Genomic DNA, 8,723 nt, shown 5'->3' with positions numbered 1-8,723 from the left:
ATCTTCCTCTGGAAGAAGGAATTGTGAAGTTCTTTTAACCTTCGCTTCTTCACCGGGGACGTGAGGTAGGGGGTTTGATACATTTCCAGCTCACTCTGACTCTATGAACACATGTATATAACCTTTCGTGATCCATGTGGTGAAAATTATCATCGGTTCTTTCATTCAGTTTTCCGTGTGACATTAAAATGTGGAATTCATCGCCTCATCGACAACACACTGAGGAATGTTAAAAAAACGCTGACCGATATTTAAGCACAACCAGTTTCATCAAGTCACCGGAGCCTTTGTGTCCTATTATCAGATCAGGTTTGCTTACTGAGCTTGCTGCCGGATGGGCAGTCCTTTATTCACCCTCTTCTTATTCAGGAAGTAACTAAAAGATCAATGGAGTGGTCAATAAAAGGTCAATATAAAGTTATTGCATTATTGGTGATGGCTATTTTGATCTGTTAAAGTGGAAATACATTCTTCTGTGTTGGGTGGATCACACCACAAGTCCACGGAATTCCGCTCAGAAATGCAATGTTTTATCTTCAACATCCAGCCTCACCCTACGTCTTCCACTACCGCTAGGCCCCGAAAGCACCACCCACAGTCGTGCCCTGGGCTTCTCTGCCCTCTCCTGGTCACGTCCAGTCCGGCTGGGTGGGCCCCCTTCCAGATGGAGAACGCCGATGGCGATCGCGGCCACCGGCCTGGCCTGGCTCAGTCCTCTTGGACCCTCGACCAGCCAGAGCCGACCTCCTGTGGACCGCTCATCCCTCGTGATGGTGGACAACGGCATGGCTCCACCTTCTGCCAAGGACATCACAGGGACCAACTCAAACACACACCTCGAGGGGAGTTGGGTTGGAGCCCACACACAAGACCAACAAACCCGATCACCTTTCAGTATTATCCAGCTAGGCCTCATCATCAAGGGTACTGGGCCTTTGTGCTGGTACCCCACCCGGTACCCCCCCATCCCCCACCCCCCGATTACAGCCTGCATCATCCTGACAAAACAGCTTCCGTCCGGACATCAAACCCCAGTCGGCAAACCGCAAAGGATCCTTAATTTCTTTTCACCCTTGTCTTTGTTTAAGATGTCGATACAGCAAGGCGGGAGAGGAGCGAAGAAGAGAAGATGGAGGGTGTTAAATGGGATTTAATGGGATTTAACAAGGTTTGGGAAGGGCGTGTGGAGAGCGCGAGGCGACAATAAGCAAAGACGGAATTGGCACTCGCTCAGACGAGGAGACGGACAAAAGAGAACTGAATGTACAGAAAATGGAGGTGTACGATAAGGACGACGGATGTCGCAGAGAGAGAGAGTGGGAGAGGAAAAGTGTGCGAGGGAAAGAGAATCGGAGAGACAGAGAGAGAGAGAGAGAGAGAGAGAGAGAGAGAGAGAGAGAGAGAGAGAATTGCAGACAGACAGACAAAGGAGAGCTGATATAACCAAATAGGAAGTGCGATAACATTGAGGAACATGCAGAAAAGGACAGATGGAGAGGGAGGGAGAGAGCAAGGTTTAAACAAATCAGAGTTGGTACAAACAGATTAAAGGACGTGCATACATACAGACTTACATACAATCATAACAATTTGGTGAAATGTGCAGTTTTATGGGAACATATTCTGGAACCAGGCTAGCTGAACCCCTCTGTAGCCTTGCATCGATATACACTGAACAACATTAAAACCAGTGACAGGTGAAGTGATAAGAATTGCTCATCTTGTTCCAATGGCACCTGTCAGGTGGTAGGAGATATTAGGCAGCAAGTGAACAGTCAGTTCTTGAAGTTGATGTGTTGGAAGCAGGAAAAATGGACAAGCATAAGGGTCTGAGCCACTTTGACAAGGAACATATTGTGATGCTAGACGACTGGGTCAGAGCATCTCCAAAACCACAGGTCTTGTGGGGTGTTCCTGGTATGCAGTGGTTACTACCTACCAAAAGTGGTCCAAGGTCCCACAGAAGAGCTACTGTAGCACAAATTGGTGAAAAAGTGAATGTTGCTGTGATAGAAAGGTGTCAGAACACACAGTGCATCACAGCTTGCTGCGTATGGGAGCGCTCAGCGTGTCCATGCTGACCCCTGTCCACCACTGAAAGCACCTACAACAGACACGTGAGCATCAGAACTGGACCCAGGAGCAATGGAAGAAGGTGACCTGGTCTGATGAAGCAAGTTTTCTTCTACATCATGTGGATGGGCGGGGTTAGGGTCCGATCCAATGGAGCATCTGTGGGATGTGCTGGAACAACAAGCCCGATCCATGGGGGCCCTACCTCACAACTTCCAGAACTTAAAGGATCTGCTGCCAACGTCTTGGTGCCAGATACCACAGGACACCTTCAGAGGTCTTGTGGAGTCCATGCCTCCACAGGCCAGAGACTGTTTTTGCGGCACGAGGGGGAGCTACACAATATAAGGGGTTATTAGTGTTTTTTATGTTGGGGCTGATTGACATGTATCTCAGTTCAGGACACACAGGGATGAAATTGGTACTGACCTTCTCGTCTGGATATGAAAGACAAAATGCCCCAGAAAGCTGTAGTATCAGGAGGTAGAGCTGGTCCTCTAGTGATCTAAAGGTTGCTGGTTCGATCCCAGGCTCCTCCTGCTAGCATGCTGTAGTGTCCTTGAGCAAGACACTTAACCCCTTGTTGCTCCTGATGGCTGCGTCCGTCGGTGTTTGAACAATTGTAAGTTGCTTTGGATAAAAGCGTCTGCTAAATGAAATCTTACTATCAGCTGGGTGAATAGGCTAAGTTTGGACGTTAATATATCGCTGAGTGGTTCAGAACAATGAAATGTAAAGCCCAAATTCTGAGGTTAATTGTGTCCTTGTTGAGGCTCTGAGCTGCTCTTTCCACTGGCACAGGCAGCGAACAGCAGCACAACCATTGTGTTTCAGAGACATTTTCCTTTTTGTAACAATGGTCTAGTCTGTGTTGCACCACACAACCCACTGACACACCCACCATGTCTGGTCAAAGTTTGTGTGTTTGTGTGTGTGTGTGTGTGTGTGTGTGTGTGTCTCACTAAGTGCTGGTGAGCTGCTAGATGCCAATATTTGAAGACACTTGTTAGAGTGTGTGAGTGTTCACTCTGATTTGTTTTTTATGCGACTGTGTGTTGGATTCATAATATCCGCTCCTGCCTTTGTACTTTGTTTCCATTTTTGGTATTGTTTTGTCTCTCGACAGACAGACATTTGACGGGTGCGGTACAGTATTGGTGATTTATCCACTGCAGAGTGTATTTCTAAGTGAGTAGTCAAGGTGTTTGTGATGCGTCCACCTGTGTGTGCATGGGATTGCTCCCCAGTTGATGAGTATGAGGTCAAAAACAAATTCTACCGTGCAAGCAGCTCTCTGAAGCAGCCGAGAGGCTCCACGCACACCCACAGCCCCGCGGCCGCAAGAACGCTCCGAGCCCAAAGCGTGGTAGCTTCAAAAGATATATCTGCCTATCGTCCCGTCTTTTATTTCTCCGGGGTGATTCCGCGTTGTCGCTGGGCTGTCAGACCGAGCGGCGCTGGCCGGCGGCGTGGCCACAGCCCCTGCCCACATTAAGGCTGGTGTACGGCTTCAAGAACAGCACAGAGCCATCAAACCCACAGCCCGTCGGACTGATTCACACATACATGCATACACACACATAGACACATACACACACAGACACATACACACACATACACAGAAAGTGTCTTCACACTGACTTCTCAGGCCAAGTTTCGGACAAGAGCCAGTGCCTGTGTGCCAGCCTCTCCCTCCTCCACAGCTTTAGAATTGACCTTTTGTGCGCATCTGGCCATCTGTGTGACTTCAGTGCAAATGGTTTGGACGTTTTTTTGTCCTTTTTCTTTTTTTTTTTTCAAGAGCAAGAACGAGTGTGTGTGTGTTCCTCATTGAACCGCCGTCTTTATGTGACTCCATTTTCATCTCTCCACGGCACCCTCCGTCTCTTAATCCCCATTTCTCTCTCAGACACCTTTTGTTAATCTCATTACCGCAGAGAGGTGATGGCATCGATCGGAATGTCTTCAGTAAAAATTCTCTTTGTCCTCCAAACTCCCTAACCACCTCCCTTCCTCTCTGACGTCAGACGAGTGTTGATGGGGTTTGTGTGTATAAAGCTATATCAGTTACATACAATACAGTGCTCATGATGGACAGTTAAAACAACTTTACACACTCATCCCTATGAGGTACTCTACAAGTAGAGTACCTCATAAATCATAAACTTCCATACATATCATAAACCTCTATAAAGCAGCGACAGTTGCCTTAGTTACGCTGAAAAAGGGCATTGGCTTGGTGTCATTGGATCAGCTTTAAAAAAATGTTTGTTAAATCTATACATATTTTTTTTAGGTTTTCTCAAATTAAAATGTAAAATATCTCAATGAACAGGGTTTGAAAGTAAATTAATACTTTTATTCAAGTTGTAGTATGCTTAAGTAACCTATTATTTTACTTATATTACTCAAATTTGTTCAAAGCAAATCTTACATTTAACGACACTTACGTTTTTTTGATACAAAATTTATGACGAAATCAGTTAATTCAGTGAAAAACATCCCATAGAAAGGGGCACTGGGAGAAATGTCACTGTGAGGGAAATGAAGAAAAACATCAAATCCGCTTGACCTCATGATAAATATGATCATGATGATGTCATGTCATTTCATTAATCACATCATCGTCATCATGAGCGGCTACGATGACATCATCATGATCATATTTATCATCTGATCAAAACAGGTTCTGGTCAAACAGGTTCAATAAAATAGAACAAGCAAAACATCACATTTCTTCAATCTCATCTGCTTGACATGAGATATAAATGATGGTGATGTTAACTGCTACCTGCTGCAAATGATGAGTATTTTGACTTTTGTTTGTATTTGGTCACCATCTGTGATTCTATTCAAATGTAGGTATGACTAATGTAATGCTGGGCCACACTTTTAAAATAGTCCCCGAAATCCTCACCCGTCTGACTAATTTACACTCAAAATTTGACAATGAAGACCAAGTCTACATTATAAAAACAATCTAAGCCTCCGTTTCATTTGATTAAGTTTTCTTTTATTAGAGTCTCACTGTTGGATGAGTCGCGTGCTCTGAGTTATGAGTCATTGTTTTCCTAATATTGAAACAATGTTCCTTCTTCTGATAAGACTGTGTTGATCCGGGGGGAATTCATCACTTAGTGATAATTAGATGCAATTAAGTAATTGTGCTTCTTTTACAAACGATCAATACTCCTTCTCAGTTTGGTGAAAATGTGATTGACGCTTTGGTCATAACGTACCCTGTGAGCGGAGCAGCACCGCCCCCGTGTGTCCATCTGGTGTAACATCAACCAAGAAAAGAAGAGGATATGATGATGATGATGATGATGATGATGATGATGATGAAGATGATGCATACACTACTCACAATAGGTTAGGGATATTTGGCTTTCGGGTGACATTTATGGAAAATGTAAAAAGTTCACGCTACAGTGATATTATTTCATGAAAGTAGGGCATTTAAGTAGAAGCATGCAATGGTGATTTCCTCATCTCAAACAATTTATTGAAACAAAAGACAACAACAGTGGTGGGTGTATCACAACAAAAAATGTCAATGTCTCAATAACTTGTCATGTGCCCTTGAGCATCAATTACAGCTTGACAACCACGTCTCATGCTGTTCACAAGTCGACTTATTGTCTGCTGAGGCCTGGCCCCCCACTCTTCTTGAAGGGGGCCCTCAGGTCATTGAGGTACTGGGGCACAGAGTTACGAGCCTCTACACGGCCACTCAGCTGATCCCATAGGTTTTCTATGGGATTCAGGTCTGGAGAAAATGCAGGCCACTCCATTTGAGGTGCCCCAGTCTCCAGCAGCCGTTCCCTAATGATGCCACCTCCATGAGCTGGAGCATTGTTGTCCATGAGGATGAAATGAGGCCTGTGTTGTTCATGCAGGGGCACAATGACTGGATGAATGATGTTATTCAGGTAGTATGGGCTTGTCACTGTACCATTCACAAAGTGTAGGGCAGTTCTGTATTGACTGGACACACCTGCCCACACTATAACACCACCACCACCAAAGGCTCGACTGGTGACAACAGTGGCTGATGCATAGCACTCTCGTTGACGTCTCCAATATCGTTGGCGTCCATCATTTCTGCTCAACGTGAATCGACTTTCATCAGAGAACAGCACTGAGGCCACTGGTCCCTCGTCAGCGTAAATGCTCCCTGGCCCATGCAAGAAGATGATGCCTGTGCCTGGTGGTGTGGTCAGGTACCCTTGCAGGTCGTCTAGCACGCAGACCACGCTGATGTAAATGGTTTCAGATGGTCTGACGTGACACTTGGGTGCTTCTCACCTCCCTTAAATGTGCCTGGAGTTGAGTGGCATTCATCAGGCAGGGCACTGTTCACAACGAAGCGCTCATCAGTGTGGGATGTGGCCAAAAGACGTCCACTTCTATGCCTTTCTGTGACTCTTCCAGTCTCTGTATCTCTGTTGCAACCTGCTGATAACACTGTGACACTCTAAGCTCAGTGGCCACTTCCCTCTGAGAACATCCTGTTTGAAGCCTCGCAATGGCGAGGTCCTGTTGATCAATTGTTAGGTGTTGTCTTGGTCTCATGATGTCAAAATGTGAACAGCATGATGAAGAGGACTGTTTAAATAAGGAAATGTATTGGCCGATTCATGGATCAAACACCTGTTGTGAATTTTGCCGTTCAGTTCCTTGTTAGAGAACAGCAAGTTGTGCAAAAAATACTGAAACATTGAACAGTTGGACATGTGCATTGAAAAGTTTAGAGAAGGTCAAATTAAGTTCACCTGTAAAGGTTATAGTGCATTTTAGGTTCATCCTGAAAGTTCACCCGAAAGTCAAATATCCCTAACTTTTTAGGAGTAGTGTATAATGAAGATTATATCCATAATGAAAATGGTGTCGAATATGAAATTGAATGATAACGTGATGATAACACTTAACAATCTGGAAAAACCCTTAGCAAAACATGACACAGCAGAATATTCTGTCAATCACATTGTTTATCTTTGAATATGTGTAATTATTAAGTTCTTACCTACCCCAAACCATCTCTGCACAATGTGCACAGCTGTCTCCAGAGAATGCACAATTAGTAATATTACTTTATGTCCATGAATGTGTGTGTGTGTGTGTGTGTGTGTGTGTGTGTGTGTGTGTGTGTGTGTGTGTGTGTGAGACAGGGTCAATAATGAGGATGAGTAAGATGTGTCTGGCAAACTTGATGAAGACAGATGGATTCATCACTGGAAACATGCATCTCAGACAGAAATAATCCATCTCTGTTGTGCTGTATGTGTGTGTGCATGTGTATGTGTATGTGTGTGTGTGTGTGTTTGTGTGTGTATGTGTGCGTGTGTGTGCTCTGCTTCATTGCATCATTAAAGAAGAATTTCACATGTAAGCACATGCAAAAAGATCTATATATCAAATATATGTCTGTCTGTGTGTCTTTCTGCCTGCCTGTCGGCCTGTCTATCTATCTATCTATCCAGTAGTTGTTCAAAATATGTGTTACTCTCTGACAGTTGTTATGCATCTCAAAATGCCATCATTTGCTGCAGAGGAGCAAAGGCTGAACAGCGATGACACAGCTATGATAATTAGTGCAGGTAATTAACACTGCAATGCCAGGGATGGACAGTAAGGGGCGGCAAGGACAAAGTCTTTAATCAAACGACGTTCATGTCCACCAATAAGAAGCGTGCACTTTTGTAAGAATGTTCTGAGGACACACACACACACACACACACACACACACACACACACACACACACACACACACACACACACGGTAGAAAATAGTGACATTTCTGCAGAACAGAAGTTACGATATCACCCTGCAGGATCCATATTCCTCTTGTTGTTAATTCACTTATAGCTTCCGCTCGGTCGTCTCTAATCAGGCATGAGCCGCACGTGCATTGACATCATTGACGGTGCATTGTACATGTCTGTCTAGTTTGCTGACTGACATGAATTTGGCCTTCAATGGAATTAATTTAAAGCCTAACTAGCTGTGCAACAGGCCCCTGTGATGACGCAGACAAATGCAGATCATTCATTTCAGGGCAAAGATCAACTGCAACTGGAAAGATCAATAGCTAAGGTTTGGCTAAGATTACCCATATCAAGGTACACACTTTGTATCCTTGGTATAGGGATGTTGTAAGGTGTTATTTTGCAACTGCAAGTGTTTGTTTTTTAACATTTTTGTTTTATGTTTTTCATCTTTTTTTTGTCTATATTTGGCAATTTTATTTTACTTTTTATTGTTATTTATTTTATTATAATTAAAATAAAAAAATCTGAATCCAAATGTACCAATTCTCACCACGTGGCAAATTCAAGGTCTCTGTTCATTTACCTGGTGAAATATACAAATTGTGATTCTTCTGACAAACGTGTACCTCACTGCTACAAAACTTGTACAGGTTTGGCACAAATCAGGCCTTTACGGGGAACAGCCGGGTGGGACCTGAAGGTACAATGCTGTGAACACGCACAAATAATTCCCACCACATCAGCCAGTAAGCTGCCTGACACGTTGATCCAAATCAGTGCAGTGAACGAAGAATCTAACAGAGCAGAGATACAAACCCACAACCGTGGACACGGTGAAGTGCCTTGCTCTACCCGTGTGCTCGGGGAAACAGGGAAGG

This window comes from Zeus faber (genome assembly GCF_960531495.2).
Source record: "Zeus faber genome assembly, chromosome: 4".
Classification (NCBI taxonomy): domain Eukaryota; kingdom Metazoa; phylum Chordata; class Actinopteri; order Zeiformes; family Zeidae; genus Zeus; species Zeus faber.
Note: the sequence above shows the minus strand (reverse complement) of the source record.